Here is a 17,723-nt window from a genome sequence, read left to right as displayed (position 1 = left end):
TTTCTGGTCTCTCTATTCTGTTCAATTGATTCATTTATCTATTTTTCACTAATGGCACACTGTCTTGATTACTATGGCTCATAGTAAGTCTTAAGGGTAAGTAATGTCAGTCCTCCAACTTTGTTCTTTTCCTTCAATATTGTGTTGGCTATTCTGACTCTTCTGCCACTCCATATAAAGTTCAGAATCTATTTGTTGATATCACAAGTATATTAAAAGGTACTCAATACCACTAACCATTAGGGAAATGCAAACCAAAATCACTGTATCACCTCATGCCTGTCAGGAAGACTATTACCAAAAAGATAAGAGATAACAAGTGTTGGTGAAGACATGGAGAAAAGAGAACCCCCTCTATACTCTTAATGGGAATGAAGATTGTTGTAGTCATTATGGAAAACAGCATGAAGGTTCTTAAAGAAATTTAAAAATATGTCTACCACATGACCCAGTAATCCCTCTTCTGGGTATATACTCAAAGAAAATGAAATTATCACATTGTAAACATGTATGTATTCCCATGTTCATTGCAGCATTATTCACAAAAGCCAAGATTTGGAAACTACTGAAGTGTCTATGGATGAATGAATTGATAACGAAAACATATATATACATATATATATATGCATACCATGGTTTTGCAATATATTTGTACACGTATACATACATGCAATGGAAAATTATTGAGCCTTTAAAAAGGGGATCCTTCTGTTTGTCACAACATAGGTGAAACTATTTCACTATTATGATAAGTGAAATAATGAAGAACCAGAAGAAAAATATTACATGGTGTCACATATGTGTGGAATCATAAAAAATGTTGAATATACAGAGATATACAGTAAAATAGTGGTCACCAGGGTTGGTGCTGGGTGGGGAGAAACTAGGGAGATGTAGTTCAAGGGATACCAAGTTGCAGAAATGGAGGATGAATAATTTGAGAGATCTAATGTGCAACATGAGGACCATAGTTAATAAAATTGTATTGGACTCAGAATTTTTGCTAAAAGAGTAGATTATAGGTGCTCTTGCACAATATGAAAAAGATAACTCTGTGAAATTATGAATATGTTCATTACTTTATTATAATATTCATCTCATTGTGTGTAAATATATACATTTTTATGTTGTATTCTTAAATATATGCAATAAAATTGTAAAAAAAAAAAACCCATTATATTCACAAACTGACTTGCTGGGATTTGAATGGGATTGTTTTGAATCTATAGATTCAAGTTGGGAAGAACTGACATCTTGACAACCAATATTGTCTTCCTGCCCATTAACATGGGATACCCCTCCTTTTATTTAGTACTCTGCTTTTTTCTTTCAACAGAGTTTTATAGTTTTCCTCATGTAGTTATTGAATACATTTTCCTAGATTTATACCTAGGTATTTCGTTTTTATGTATGCTAATGTAAATGCTATTGTGCTTTAATTTCAAATTCCAAATGTTCTTTGCTAGTATATGGGAAAGCAATTGACTTTTATATATTAACCTTGTATCCTGTAGTCTTGTCATATTCATTTACTAGTTGCGGGAGTTTTCTTGATTCTTTTTTGTTTTCTACATAGACAATCATGACATCTGTGAACAAAGATAGTTTTATTTTTTTCTTTCTCAATATATATACATTTTATTTTCTTTTTCTCTCTTTTCTTTTCTTTTCCTTTTTTTCTGATTTCCCTTAAAGGAAACTTTATTTATTTATTTACAGGATTTTACAGGGAACACAGGTTTTGGTTACATAATTTGCTTTTGTACAGTTGAGTCAAAGTTCTAAGTATGCCCTTAACCCAGTTAGTGTGCATTGTACCCTTTAGGTCTGAATCTACCCATGTCTTTCTACCGCCTACCACCTACTTGATTTCTTTTGAGTTTTACTTTCATATGTGCACATAAGTATTGATTGATTACTTCCAATTTGGTACTGAGTACCTGCAGTGTTTGTTTTTCCATTCTTGCAATACTTCACTAAGAAAAATGGTCTCTAGTTCCATCCAGGTTGTTATAAAAGACACTAGATCACCATTTTTTTTATTATGGCCAGGGAGTGCTCCATGGTATACTATATTTTATTAATTCACTCACGTATTGGTGAGCACTTGAGTTGATTCCACATTTTTGTGTTTGTGAATTGTGCTGCTATAAACATTCGAATGCAAGTGTCTTTTTCATAAAATGTATTTTTTTCCTTTGGGTAAATACCTAGTAGTGGGATTGCTGGAACAAACAAATAGTAGGACTACTGTTAGTTCTTTGAGCTATCTCTATACTACTTTCCATAGAGAATCTTATTCTGTAAGATTGCACTAGCTATTCAAGATCTTTCCTGGTTCCACACAAAACACAGAAGTATTTTTTTTAAGTCTGCAAAAAATGACATTGGTATTTTATTAGAGATTATATTGAATCTGTGAATCACTTTGGGTAGGATAGACATTTTAACAATGTTGATTCTGCCAGTCCATGAGCATGAGATGTTTTCCCATCTGTTTACATCGTCTCCAATTTCTTTCCTAAGTGTTTCATAGTTCTCCCTATAGAGATCTTTCACCTCCTTAGTTAAATATATTCTTAAGTATTTTATTTTCTTTGTTGTTATTCTGAAAAGTATTGAGTCTTTGATTTGATTCACAGTTTGACTCTTATTGGTGTATAGGAAACCTACAGATTTGTGTACATTGATTTTGTAGTCTAAGACTTTGGAATTGATAAACAAATTCAGCAAAGTATTCAGTTTAGTTTTACTAATATTTATTGATAACCTTAATATAGGGCAAGCAATTATTGACACAAAAAGGACAGATAATGAACGGCCTTTCTCATCAGGGCTCTTTCAACACAGACACATACACAGAAATGTCAATAAAATAGATTATGTGCTAAGATATAGGAATGTGTAGAGTGTTATGGAAGCACCCAAAAGAAGGCATTTGTCCAACCTGGTATATGAACAAGGACAGTTTCCAAAGGAAGATTAAGCTTTAGCATCATGATTGAAGGAAATGTAGATAGTGAAGTGGAAAATGTGTGAAAGGCATTTCAGGATGAGAAAATCCAATAAGTAATGAAATAACATTATGTATGAGGAGTGGTTGGAGGTGAGAGGAGCTTAAACTATCAGATATTGCTGGGACAATAAGACAGAAGGCAGGGACTGAAATTAGAAGAAACTAGAGAAAGAGAGAGATACCAGGTCATGAAGGTCCTTGAATACCAAGCTGAGGAGTCAAGACTTTATGCAATGGGTGTTGGAGAATTGCTGGAGAATTTTTCAGAAGGAATGAATTCAATGATCAGCTAGTCAGTGAGTATACTTCCAGCTACAGGTAACATAAAACCTAAGTCAAATGATTTTAAAAGTAAGAAATTTATAATAAGAGTTTTTAGTTGAAAAGAGGAGAAATATTCTAGTTAATTTGTTGAATCAATATTATCTTCCATGGAAACATTTATACTGCTATCCTTAGCCCAACTATGTCTCACTTCATTCCAAATGTGCATGCACAAGACATGTAGAAAAAATAACCAGATATTTCCCTGGATTTGCCTGGACACCTCTTCTTACTAGGAAATATAAAGTGTTTGTGTGTGTGTATGTATATATATATATATATATACATACACACACACATATTTCAAATATTTCTCTACTACAGGCTTCTATTTAGGCATTATTGGCTAAAATTGGGTGGCATGTCTTTTCTTTAATAAACTGCTGAAAAGGGATTTAGACCTCCCTGATTAATGTAGATAAATAATAATCATTTCCTGGATCTAAAAAACAGGCCAGCCTTCCACAAGAATTCAGATAGCTAATACTTGGATGGAGGGAAGCATATGTGCGCAAAGTATTGGTAGGCAATCAATAGAACTTTCTACCATATAATTTTTATTATAATTCTTGAAATGGTGAAGTGTGGATTTGAGAACTTTAGGCTAGAGGCGAGGAGATCAGTTAGAACACCAATAGTCCTAGCAAGAGATAGTGAGAGCTTGGACTAGAGAAGTGGAGATAGGAATAGAGACTGGAATATAATTTAGAAAATATTTACGCAATAAAAACATTAGAATTGTACAGTTGTACATATGAAGATAGGAGAGATGGAGAAGTCATATTTCTATGTTTGTGTATTGAATGAGTTGAATTGTTTAGGATGGATTTGGCTAGGAGTGTCAACTGGAGACCAGAATCCCTATGCTATATGTGAGTTTCCTCCCAACTTTTCAAATTATTTCCCAGTATTTCCTATGGCTGAAACCCAGGATAAATGATTTATTAATTTGTTTATTCATCCACTATTTACTGAGCTTCTACCATGCATTAGACATTGTTATAGGTGCTACGAAGACTGACGTAAATAAGACAAAATCCCTCCCCTTTATATCTGATATTTTACTGGAAGAGGCAGGTAATCAGTAACCAAAAAAATATATGAAATAATTTCATCTTTTGATAAATGTACTTTTTAGATAAGTTGGTTTTATTGATTTTCTATGGCCACTATAACAAATTGCTACAAACCTGATGACTTAAAGTAATTTATTCTCTCATATTCCTGGAAGCCAGTAGTCTAAAATCAAAGTGTTGGCAGGGCCATGCCCTTCTGTAGGTTCTAGAGCAACATCCATTTCTTGACTCTTCCAGCTTCTTGTAGATGCCAACACTCATTGACTTGTTATCAGAGATTTCTTTCCCTATGGTAATATGCCTTGTCTTGTTCGTGTAACTATAGCTTAAATTGAGAATAGTAAAATGTTTTGCATGGGAAAAAAAAAAGCGGGAAGTAGTAGGAAATAAAGCTGAAACAGTGGACATGGTTCAAACCACGGAAGATTGTCTCTCTTAAGCTTAGAAACTGAAGATTGGAGCAATGTGCCCATAAGCCATGCAATGCCGATAGCCACCAAATGATAGAAGACGCAAGGAACGGATTCTGCCTTACAGCTCCCAAAGTGAGCATGCCTTGCTAGCACAGGGCACAGTAAATGTATGATATAAAGTGTATGTATTAATAGAAAATATGAGGCATAGTAAGGCCAATAGATAGGGAGACAAATGCCATTGAAAAGATAGTTTGTTACTTGTAGTTTCCAAGAGGACAGGGTATGCCACACCACACAGGGCCACGTGGAAAAGCACCAAGGTCAGTCACAAAGCAAAGGCAGGGAGGAAACTGAAGAAGAGCATTTATTGTGATTCCTGTGTGAAGGAACACGTGAAGCAGAGTAAACAGGCTTATGATTGGTTGGTTTGAATAATTTCAGTGGGCTCTGGGTCATAGGAGCTGCTGCCTGTTGTCTCGTACCCTGCCCTCGAGAGATCAGGGCAGAAGTGCTGAGACCAAGTGTGTGAGAGCCCAAAAAGGAAGTGGTTAGATGTAGGGACCATGGATTGGTTACTTGTTTTTGAAAAGTGCACCCCTGGGAGGAGGACTCCTCCAGAGGAAAAAGTGGAGGCAATCAGGGAGGCAGGGGGCCAAAGGAGGTGACACAGGCAGGCTATCAGGTTGTCCAGTACAAGACGTGGCTGGCATATGCATGCAGAGCAGATGGTAAAGCACCCAGTTTGCAGAAGCTGGAAACATGGTTAATACACAGTGATACTGATTTTGGACTTCTGGGCTCCAGAACTCTGAAACCATGAAGTTCTCTTTTTTTAAGCCACTAAGTTGGTGGTGATTTTTGACAGCAGCAATAGGAAACTAAAACAGAGGTTTTATTTTAGGAAATAGGAATCTTCAAAAGCATTTACAGAACTGAGTAACCTGATCAAAAATAAGAAATAAAAACAGAATTTAAAAATAGTACAGGACTTAGCTGCATGTAAAAACATAACTTGAATGAATCATAGTTTTGGTAATGCTCCCAGATAACAACTATGCATGAATAAAAAACTAATTTTTCTTGAGAAGGAAAAGCAGGAAGCAGTTGCTCAGGTGGCTGATGACTAGGTGAGTGCATAAAGACACTGGCCAGCTCAGGCTCCCACACTCTCAGAACAACTGAAAGGGGTTGTTCTGGCCCTTATTGATAAGGAGTTAGAAAAAAGTTCTTAATCTGAGTATTTAAAAACACACTCCTCTTCTATTTGCTTTTCTGAAGACTACAGCACTGAACATCTCTGCCTTATCCCTGGGCCTAATATGAATTTCAGAGAACATGTGTGCTCTTCCACTTGCTCCTATTCTTCTCCTTAGGAGATTTTTGGTATGATCTAGACTGATTTCTTAGGATATCACCCTCGTAAAGATTCTTCCATGAAGACTTTGAATCATCTTGAGGATTAGAACTTGTAGTGATAAGAGGCCACACATGGTTTATCTAGACATCTTGCGAGTGGGAAGTTCTCATAATTTCTATTTGTGAGCTTTCCATGTAGTGTCCCAAGTCACCAATTATTTAGCCACTGCCTATATGTCAGTAAAATGGCACAATATTGCGCATTAGTTTAATGCATCTGTTAAAATTCCATCTGTTAAAATTCAAACTGCACATTTGGAGATCGGATCATTGCTCTGAATTGTCTTTGTTTCAGTCAGCAATTTGTGCATCATCTGCTGGAGAACCAACAGAGGATATCGCCAAAAAAGTTTCCAAAAAAAAGGGCAGAAAATTTTCCTGAATCATGGTCATTTCTGTCATGAGCTCCTCAAGTCCCCAGACACTGAATTAGGGCTTCCTACAAACTTTCCTTATGTTCCCCTTTACCCTTTACCTTAAGATCTGCTCCATGAATCAGCATAAGCAGGAAACTAAATTGGGTAAAAGGAAAATGAAAACCCACATATGTCCTTGGCTGTCACTCCAGATCCCAGTTGCTTTTTTCTGACTTACTCCTGCTTTGGTGGGGTTATTCAGTTTCCAAATCCAAACTTCAGCTCTCTATATTCTGCTGGTTTAGATTAAGACAATCAGCTTTCTTTTTCTCTGCAGATGGCCTCAGTTCATTTGACCCTATGAGCTGTCTTTTGGGATCCCCTTTCCAGTCATTGTCACACTGTGCTTGAAGATCAGCTGGTGGCTCACCGCAATGCCTTCTGCAGGTTGCCACTTACCTGACACCTCAGGGTTATGCCAGTCTTGCAGTACATCCACTGATGATCATAGAGAAAACACCACAGTACACAGGGTTTATGAGAGGTTCAGTGCTCTTCCAAAATTTTTAAAGTTTCCATGAATAATGCAGAAAGCGTGAGTAATCATGAATTTAATCATCAAGGTAAGGCAGCCTAGTCATATTCAAGATGGCAGCTAGTGCCCAACTCTTTTGAATTATTTGAGTAAGGATTTACACATTCATAATGACTTTCTGATTCTGTCAGGCTCTAGGTGTGTCTGTTATTAATTGAGTGAATTCTTCAGGTACTATTTAAACAAAAACAATTTTGTAGCACACCGGCCTCCCTCCAGAAGATGAAATCAAGTTCTGGTAGCAATGGACACCTCTACCAAAGTCTGCTCCCACCACTGCCACTCTGTGCACAGGAAAAGAGGGAGAAGTCTTGAGGTCTCTCACCTTCCCCATCTGATATATAATAGAGGCTCGTTCAAGGAGCAACAAGTTTCTAATGACCCACACGTTTAAGTGAGCTGGATAAGAGAGTTCTAATATTGAAACTCCTTTCAGTCACTGATATTTGTGAGTCAAAAAAGCAAAGAAGAAACACTATTATTTGCAATCGTTTTTCTTTGTGGATGAGATTACTATTTACAGACAGGAACTGTCCAGTTTCTCTGACAAGTGAAATAGAAAGCTACAAAGGCTGATAGGTGTAACCTCAAAATTGTTTCATAATTACATAACTTCTTTCTCATTAGGAGTTAACACAGTGTGAGAAGGCCATCAACAATCAGGTTTTTGAGTGACTCTAACCAATGCTTCCTTGTTTACCTTTCAAAACACTTCATTTCTCAACTCTTCATGAGATTGTAACATTCTGCAATCTTTGAAAAGCTTTAAGGACATATCTTTTCACCTAAACAAAGCAGTGACTCCAGCATTTCTGAAAACTGTTGTGGAGGAGGTAACCATTAAGGTGAGATCTCTGGGAATTTCTTTAGAGAAAGATCTGGGCACTGGTTGGTAACCTCATCATCACAGCAGAGAATTAACTTTGAGATTGTCTGGGAGAAGAAGAGCTATAGCAATCATATTCAGAAAAGTAAGAACTGAATTATTATCTATCTTGAAAATAGACATCTTTACTTCTACCACAACTGGTGTATTAGCAAAGAGAAATGCATTTTAACTATACCAAGTTTTAAAATTCTTTCCCAGGTGTCTATTGACAAAAGTTGATATTTAGAGATCTTAGGTTTTCTTGGCTGGAGGATGAACAGGAAACTTAATGACTGAGATTGGTGTCTGGGTTAAAGACAAGACAGTCATGTGAGAATATCATGGAATACTTTTTGGTAAAAAATAAATCAGACTATAAAGCTTTCTTATCTAGTTTTAATCCCAATTTTTAAAAGCAAACACATATCTGCACAATAAATACTTTTTCAATTCTACAACAAGAGTTACTAAAAGATAGGCTTCTTTACTTTATCATGAATCAATTTATTTTTATTTTATGCTTCCTTTTATAACAAGTATCTGAAAACTTTTTCTGTCTTTTTCTAATGATCTATGCTTTATTCGTTCGAGAATAATGATTTTTTTGGTGGCGAGGTATAATGAAGAGAGAGGGAGGGTCAGTTAAATAGATTAGCTGCTTTGGGATATATTCTGACTTTTGCATAGTCTGATACATGACGAACATTTTGTATTTATTTCTTGCATGTTTGAGAAGAGTTTATAAAGGTTGGATTCAGAATCCTATTTAAGTAAGATACACTTTCTTAATTGAGCTGGTTAATTATGCTGGACAAGTCTTTTAAGTCTAAATCTTAGCTATTTTTTACCTTGTCCTTTCAATAATAGGTGAAATATTCAAGTGATTTTTTAAATTTGTCATTGTAGTTCCTTTGATTTCTACCACATGTTTTAACATAGAGTATACATATGTAAGCATATACAATATCTCTGTCTTTTACAAATAAAGAGAAAGGAAATTTTTCTGTTAAAATATACAGTAAAATAATGGATTATATATATATATTATACAAATACATAAATTGAATTGTATCTTCTTAGGGGTTGAATAATTTATCATTATGCAGTGAAACTCTGTCTATACTGATAATTATTTACTGAAAGTCTAGTTTAAGCTACAAGGTTATATCTGAGAAGGCTTTTTTAAAGTTTGGGTTTGAAGAATATAAATTTCTTCAACTTTTTTTAAACTTAATTGACTTTATGCTTTTTTTGTATTTTGGTAACAACATATAACTGGACTTATTTTTAATCCAAATTGGAAATTTTTGCTACTTAGTCAATGAGTTTAGTTCATTTATGTACATTCTGAAAATGTATATATGAAGGGCTGTCCAGAAAGTATTGAGCCATGTAATAGGAAAAATCATATTAACAATGGTTGGACACTTGCCAGACAGCCATCATATTTTAATTTGATTATTTCATCTTAGTTTCAATTTGTAAAATTTATTCTGTTTCCTGCTTCTTCATTCTTATTAAGTTTCCTAATTTTTTTTTAATTTATATTCTCCTTAAAGTCAAATCCTTTAGCAAACTCTCATGTGCTCTGGTCCCCCAAGCTACAACCCTAACTAGATCAGTATGTTAACATACTTCTGTTTTTTCTTCTCTTTGATTCTGGCTGTACTTACTTTTAAGACAGTGAGACCCAAATTAAGGTAATGTGTTCACTCTTTCTTCACTTTTGTCCTCCAACATTTCTGAGATTTCTTTCTTTTCACATGAATAGCTCTTCCCAATAAGCTGTGGGTCTTTTTATTCAAAACTTCTGGAGCCAAAAATATATAAATTGTTTTGTTTTGTTTTGTTTTAACCATGATCAGATATATGTAATATAACATTTATCATCTTAATCACTTTAAGTGTACAGTTCAATAGTAGTAAGTACATTCATATTGTGCAACCAATCTCAAGAATGCTTTTTCATCTTCAAAAAGGAAACTCTGTTTACCAACAATTTCTGCATGCATTCCCTTTCCCCCTAGACCTTGAAAACTATCATTCTTCTTTATTCCTCTATGAATTTGAATACTCCAAGCACTTTGAATATGTTTAATCATACAACATTTGTCTTTTGTGACTGGCTTATCTCACTTAACATAATGTCCTCAAGGCTGATCCATGTTGTAATGCACCATGTGTCAGAATTTCCTTTCTTCCTAGAGTGTAATAGTAATCCACTACATGTAAGTACCACATTGTGTTTACATGCTCATCCATCGATGGGCACTTGTACTGCTGTCATATTTTTAATCAGATTATTTGGGTTTTGTTGTTGCTCAGTTGTAGGAGTTCTCTATATATTTTCGTTAGTAAGCCCTCATCAGATATATGACTTGTGAATATTTTCTCTCATTATCTAGGTTCTTTTTTTTTACTTTATTGATTGTGTACTTTGATGCAGAGAAATTTAAAATTTTGATATAGTCTAATTTTTCTATTTTATTCTTTTGTAGCCAGTTTCTGCTAGTGTCATATCTAAGAAACAATTGCCACATCCAAAGTCATGAAGCCTTTTCCTTATGTTTTCTTCTGAGAGTCATATAGTTCTAGTTCTTAGATCATTGATCTACTTTAAGTTAATTTTTGTATATGATGTAGGTAAAGTCCAACTTCATTCTTTTGTATGTGAATATCCTAATACCCAACACCATTTTTGAAAAGAATATCTTTTCCTGATTAAATGGTTTTGATACCCATGTTAAAAATCATTTGACCATTATATGAGGGTTTATCTCTATGTTCTCTGTTCTATTCCATTGGTTTTTATATGTGTCTTTATACTAGTACCACACTGTTTTGATTACCGTAGTTTTGTAATAAGCTTTGAAATCAAGAAGTCTGAAACCTCCATATTTTCTCTTCTTTTTCAAGAGTGTGTGACTATTTGGAGTCCCTTGAAATACCACATGAATTTTAACATGAATTTTTGTATTTATTTAAAAAACATTGTTGAAATTTTGATGCAGATTGCATTACATCTGTAGACCCTTTTGGTATTGACACCTTAAAATATCAAGTCTTTCAGTCCATGAACACAGTCAGCTTTCCATGTATTTGTGTCTTCTTTAATTATTTCTTAATGTTATGTAATTTTCAGTGACAAGTCATTTGACTCCTTTGCTAAGTTTATTCCTAAGTGTTTTACTATTTTTGAAGCTATTGTAAATGAAACTGTGTTTTTAATTTTCTTTTTGGGCTGTTTATTGTTACTGTATGGAAATACAACTAACTGATTTCCATGTGTGTCAATTGTGTATATTTCAACTAGGCTGAATTTGTTTATTAATTCTAAGTTTTTTGTGAAATTTTTGAGGCTTTCCACATATAAGATCATATCTCCTGTGAAGAGAGATAATTTTACTTCTTCCTTTCTTAAGTAAATGTCTTTCATCTCTTTTTCATCTACATAATTGTGGCTTGGACTTCCAGTACTCTCTCAAATAGAAGTGAAGATTTTCTATTTCTTCATTATCCAAAATTGGTGGATTGTATGTTTCTATGAATTCATCGATTTCATCTAGGTTATCAAACTTATTGGCATGCAATTAATCATGGTGTTCTCTTATAACCTTTTATTATTTCTGCAAAATCTGTTGTAATGTTCTCTTTTTAATTTCTGATTTTATTATATGAGTCTCCTCTTTTTTCTTCTTAGCCATTCGAGCTAACGTACCATCAGTATCATTCATCTTTTCAAATAGTCAGCTCTTGTTTTCATTGAGTTTCTCTACTGTTTTCCTAATCTCTATTCTGTTTATCTCTAATCTTTATATTTTACTTTTTTGATACTTTTGGGTTTAGTTAGTTCTAATTTTTCAGTTTCCTTAAGTTGGAACTTAAGTTGTTGATTTGAGATCCATCCTCTTTTTTAATGTGTTCACATCTATAAATTTCCCTCTTAGCATTGTTTTTTCTGTGTTCAGTAAAATGGCATGATGTGTTTTCAGTTAATTTCTCTAAACATATTTTTGAATTTGCCTTGTGATTCTTTTTTTAATGCTTTGATTGCATAAGAATGTATTGTTTATATTCACATGGTCGTGGATTTTCCAGTTTTCCTTCTACTAATGATTTCTAGTTTCATTCCACTATAATCAAAAGTGATATTTTGTATGATTTCAACTTGAAACCTATTAACATGTGTTTTGTTTGCTAACATATTGTATACACTGAACAATTTTCCATATGTTCTTATGAAAAATTCATATTCTATTGTTGTTGCCTTCAATGTTCTGGATACATCTGTTAGATCTAATGTTTTTCAAGATCTTCTTTCTTATTGCTCTTCTATCAGGTTGTTCTATACACTATTGAAAGTCGGACATTATTGAATTTTGCCTTTAACCAATATGTAGTAACCATCTTTGTCTTTTATTACTTTTGTTGGTTTGAAAGCTAAGTTATTGGAAATTAAAACTGTCACACCAGCTTTCTTTTGGGTACATTTGCTTGAAATATTGATTTCTATCCTTTTATTATCAGTCTAAATGCATCTTTGCAGGTTAGGTGAGTTTCTTGAAGACAGCAGATACTTGGTTTGTGTTTTTTTATCCATTGGGCCAGTCTGTCTCTTGAGCGGGGAATTTAAGCCATTCACATTTATTGAGAGAACTGATAATTGGGACAGTTTTCTGTTCAGCTTGTTGGGTAGAACTTCATTGCTATGTTTTCTCTTTTGAGCCATTGTGGTAGCTGGAATTTGATCTTTAGCTCTTGAGTAGTTTTACATTCGTGGGTCTTTCTTGTGCTGATCCGTGTGTAACTCTCTTTTGAGTACTTCCTGGAGGGCTGGTCTTGTCTTGGTGAATTCCCTCAGTCCTTGTTTATCTGAGAATGTCTTAGTTTCTCCTTCATATAGAAAACTTAGTTTAGCTGGTTACAAGATTCTAGGCTGGGCATTATTCTTTTTCGGAAGAGTGAGAATGGGGCCCCAACCTCTTCTTGCTTGTAAGGTTTCAGTTGAGAAATATGGCATAATTCTGATGGGCTTTTCTTTGTATGTTACTTGTTTTTTTCTCCTTACAGCTCGAAGAAGGGACTCTTTAGTGGATATTTTGGTCAGCCTGATGACTGCGTGGCCTGGTGTTTTCCTATTTGCTATGAATCTCCCAGGGGTCCTTTGAGCTTCTTGAATCTGTATGTCAAGAGTTTTAGCAAGGGCTGGAAAATTTTCCACAATTATGTCTTCAAATAGCTTGTCCAACCCTTGCTTATTGTCTTCTTCACCCTCAGGAATGCCAATAACTCTCAAGTTAGGTTTCTTCACATAATCCCACATTTCTTGAAGACTCTGATCATTTCTCTTATTTTTTGATCTATCTCTGTGACTGACTTATTTAGTTGGAAGGAGTTATCTTCAATCACTGATAGTCTTTCGTCTGTTTGATCTACTCTGCTCTTGAGACTTTCCACAGTATTTTGTAGCTCTCTGAGTGAATTTTTCATTTCTAGGAGTTCAGTTTGGTTTTTCTTCAATATTTCAATTTCTTTAGTGAATTTTTCCTAAAAATCCTGTATTTTTTTTGTGTGGTTTCTTTGTGTTGGCTATCCATTGTTTCTTGTATATTATTCAGCTTGTTTATAATCCATAATTGAAATTCTTCCTGTAACATGTTGGTATTTTGAGTCTGGTTTGTGTGAAATGGTTGAGAGCTGATATTTTTCTTTAGGGGTGAGATTTCTGTTTGATTCTTTCTGCTCCCTGTGTTTTTTCACTGGGCCCTTCCCATCTAGATTTATCAGTGGATCTTTTACTCAACATATATGCACCCAACCTAGGTGCACCCAGATTAATAAAGCAAACCCTACTTGATTGGAACCAAATGATAGATAACAATACTATAATAGCTGGAGACTTTAACATCCCACTGACAGCACAGGACAGATCCTCCAAACAGAAAATAAACAAAGAAATAATGGACTTAAACAGAATGCTAGAACAAATGGGCCTGACTGACATCTACAGAACATTCTACCCAAAGTCCACAGAATATACATTCTTCTCATCAGCTCACGGGACATTCTCTAAGATTGACCATATCCTAGGTCATAAAGCATGTCTTACAAAATTCAAAAAAATAGAAATTATACCATACATCTTCTCAGATCATAGCAGAATAAAAGTAACAATGAACTCAAACAGAAACCCTCAATCCTACTCAAAGTCATGGAAGCTAAATAACCTTCTCCTGAACAATTATTCTATAAAGGAAGAAATCAAGATGGAAATCAAAAGATTCTTTGAACTAAACAACAAAGGAGACACAACTCATCAAAATCTATGGGACACAGCTAAAGCAGTCCTGAGAGGAAAATTCATATCCATAAATGCCTATATCAAAAAGACAGAAAACTTGCAAATAGACAACCTAATGAATAGACTCAAAGAGCTGGAGAAAGAAGAACAGAATGACCCCAAACCCAGCAGAAGGAGAGAAATTACTAAGATCAAATCAGAATTAAATGAAAAGGACAACAAAGAAATTATAAGGGAAATTAATAAAACAAAAAGTTGGTTCTTTGAAAAGATAAACAAAATAGACACACCTCTGGCTACACTAACCAAGAGCACAAAACTAAAATCTCTAATAACCTCCATTAAGAACATGAAAGGAGAAATCACAACCGATGCCACAGAGATACAAGATATCATCTATGAATTCTACAAAAATCTTTATGCACACAAACTGGAGAATGCAGAGGAAATGGACAAATTTTTAGAAATACATAGTCTTCCCAGGCTCAACCAGGAAAAAATAGAGTACCTGAACAGACCAATATCAAGAAGTGAAATTGAAACAGCAATAGAAAACCTTCCCAAAAAGAAAAGCCCCGGTCCAGATGGGTTCACACCCGAATTTTACCATACATACAAAGAAGAACTGGTGCCCATCCTACATAAACTATTCCCCAATATTCAGAAGGATGGAATTCTCCCCAACATGTTCTACCAAGCCAATATAACATTGATACCAAAACCAGGAAAGGACGCAACAAAAATAGAGAACTACAGACCAATTTCTCTCATGAATATAGATGCAAAAATTCTCAATAGAATACTAGCAAATCAAATCCAAGTGCTTATCAAAAAATTATTCCACCACGACCAAGTGGGCTTCATCCCAGAGATGCAGGGGTGGTTCAACATACGTAAATCTATAAATGTAATTCACCACATAAATAGAAGCAAAAACAAAAACCATATGATCCTCTCAATAGATGCAGAAAAAGCATTTGACAAAATTCAACACCCTTTTATGATAAGAACGCTTAACAAAATAGGCATAGATGGAACCTACCTAAAAATGATACAAGCCATATATGACAAACCCACAGCCAACATCATACTGAATGGGGAAAAATTGAAAGCACTTCCACTTCGAACTGGAACCAGACAGGGCTGCCCACTGTTCCCATTGCTTTTCAACATAGTATTGGAAGTCCTTGCGAGAGCTATCAGGCAAGAGAGCAGAATCAAGGGAATCCAAATAGGGAAAGAAGAGATCAAACTCTCACTTTTTGCTGATGATATGATGTTATATCTGGAAAACCCCCAGGATTCAACCATGAGACTCCTGGAATTGATTAATGAATACAGAAAAGTCTCAGGTTGCAAAATCAATACACACAAATCAGAGGCATTTATATATGCCAATAACAGTCAATCGGAGAACTAAATTAAAGACTCAATATCCTTCAAAATAGCAACAAAGAAAATAAAATATCTAGGAATATACCTAATTAAAGAGGTAAAGGACCTCTTTAAGGAAAACTATGAAACACTGAGAAAAGAAATAGCAGAACTTGCAAATAGATGGAAAACTATACCATGCTCATGGATCGGAAGAATCAACATTGTTAAAATGTCTATACTACCCAAAGTGATCTACAGATTCAATGCAATCCCTATTACGCTACCAATATCATTCTTCACAGATGTAGAGAAAATAATTATACACTTTGTATGGAATCAGAGAAGACCCCATATAGCAAAAGCAATTTTAAGCAATAAAAACAAAATGGGAGGTATTAATTTGCCAGACTTCAAACTATACTACAAGGCTGTGGTTCTTAAAACAGCCTGGTACTGGCACAAGTGCAGGGACACAGACCAGTGGAACATAATAGAAAATCTAAATATAAAACCATCCTTATATAGACACCTAATTTTTGACAAAGCAGGCAAGAACATACTCTGGGGACAAGAATCCCTATTCACTAAATGGTGCTGGGAGAATTGGTTAGCCACATGTAGAAGACTGAAACAGGACCCACAGCTTTCACCTCTCACAAAAATCAAATCACGGTGGATAACACACTTAAACCTTAGGTGTGAAACGATTAGAATTCTAGGAGAAAATGTAGGAAAGACTTACAGACATTGGCCTAGGCAAAGAATTTATGAGGAAGACCCCTAAGGCAATCACAGCAACAACAAAAATAAATGAATGGGACATGATTAAGTTAAAAAGCTTCTGCACAGCCAAAGAAACAGTCCAGAGAATAAACAGACCACCTACAGAATGGGAAAAAATTTTTGCATAGTACACATCAGATAAAGGACTGATAACAAGAATCTATTTAGAACTCAGGAAAATCAGCAAGAAAAAAATCAAGCAACTCTATCAAAAAGTGGGCAAATGACATGAATATAAATTTCTCAACAGAAGATATAAGAATGGCTAACAAACATATGAAAAAATGCTCAACATCCCTAATCATCTGGGAAATGCAAATTAAAACCACAATGAGATATCACTTAACTCCAGTGAGAATGGCCTTTATCAAAAAAATCCCAAAACAACACATGTTGGCGTGGATGTGGAGAGACAGGAACACTAATACACTGCTGGTGGGACTGCAAACTAGTGCAACCCCTGTGGAAAGCATTATGGAGATATCTTAAACAGATTCAAGTAGACCTGCCATTTGACCCAGCAATCCCATTATTGGGCATATACCCAAAGGAAAAAAGGTCATTCTATAACAAAGACACATGTACTCGAATGTTTATAGCAGCACAATTCACAATTGCAAAGATGTGGAAACAACCCAAATGCCCATCAATACATGATTGGATTAGTAAGCTGTGGTATATGTATACCATGGAATATTACTCAGCTATAAGGAATGATGAAGATATGACATCTCTATGGTTCTCCTGGAGAGAGTTGGAACCCATTATATTAAGTGAAGTATCCCAAGAATGGAAAAACAAGCATCACATGTACTCACCAGAAAATTGGTTTCCCTAATCATCACCTAAATACACATCTCGGAACGACACCAATCGGATATCAGACTGAGGTGGGGGGTGGGGGGAGGGGATGGGTGTATGCCCACATAATGAGTGCATTGCGCACCCTTTGGGGAATGGTCAGGCTTGAAGGTGCTGACTCGGGAAGGGAGGGTGGGGAGGGGACGGATATATACCTACATGATGGGTGCAATGCGCACTGTCTGGGGAACGGACACGCCTGGAGCTTTGACTTGGGGAGACAGGCAGTACATGGGCAACGTATGTAACTTCAAATTCTGTATCCTCCATAATAAGATGAAATAAAAAAAAAAAAAGAAGGTGGGACATTAAAGTTCCCTACTATTATTTTGGG

Source organism: Eulemur rufifrons, chromosome 8 (genome assembly GCF_041146395.1).
Source record: "Eulemur rufifrons isolate Redbay chromosome 8, OSU_ERuf_1, whole genome shotgun sequence".
In the NCBI taxonomy this organism is placed as follows: domain Eukaryota; kingdom Metazoa; phylum Chordata; class Mammalia; order Primates; family Lemuridae; genus Eulemur; species Eulemur rufifrons.
The sequence above is the reverse complement of the archived record's forward strand: the minus strand, read 5'-3'. Positions refer to the sequence as shown.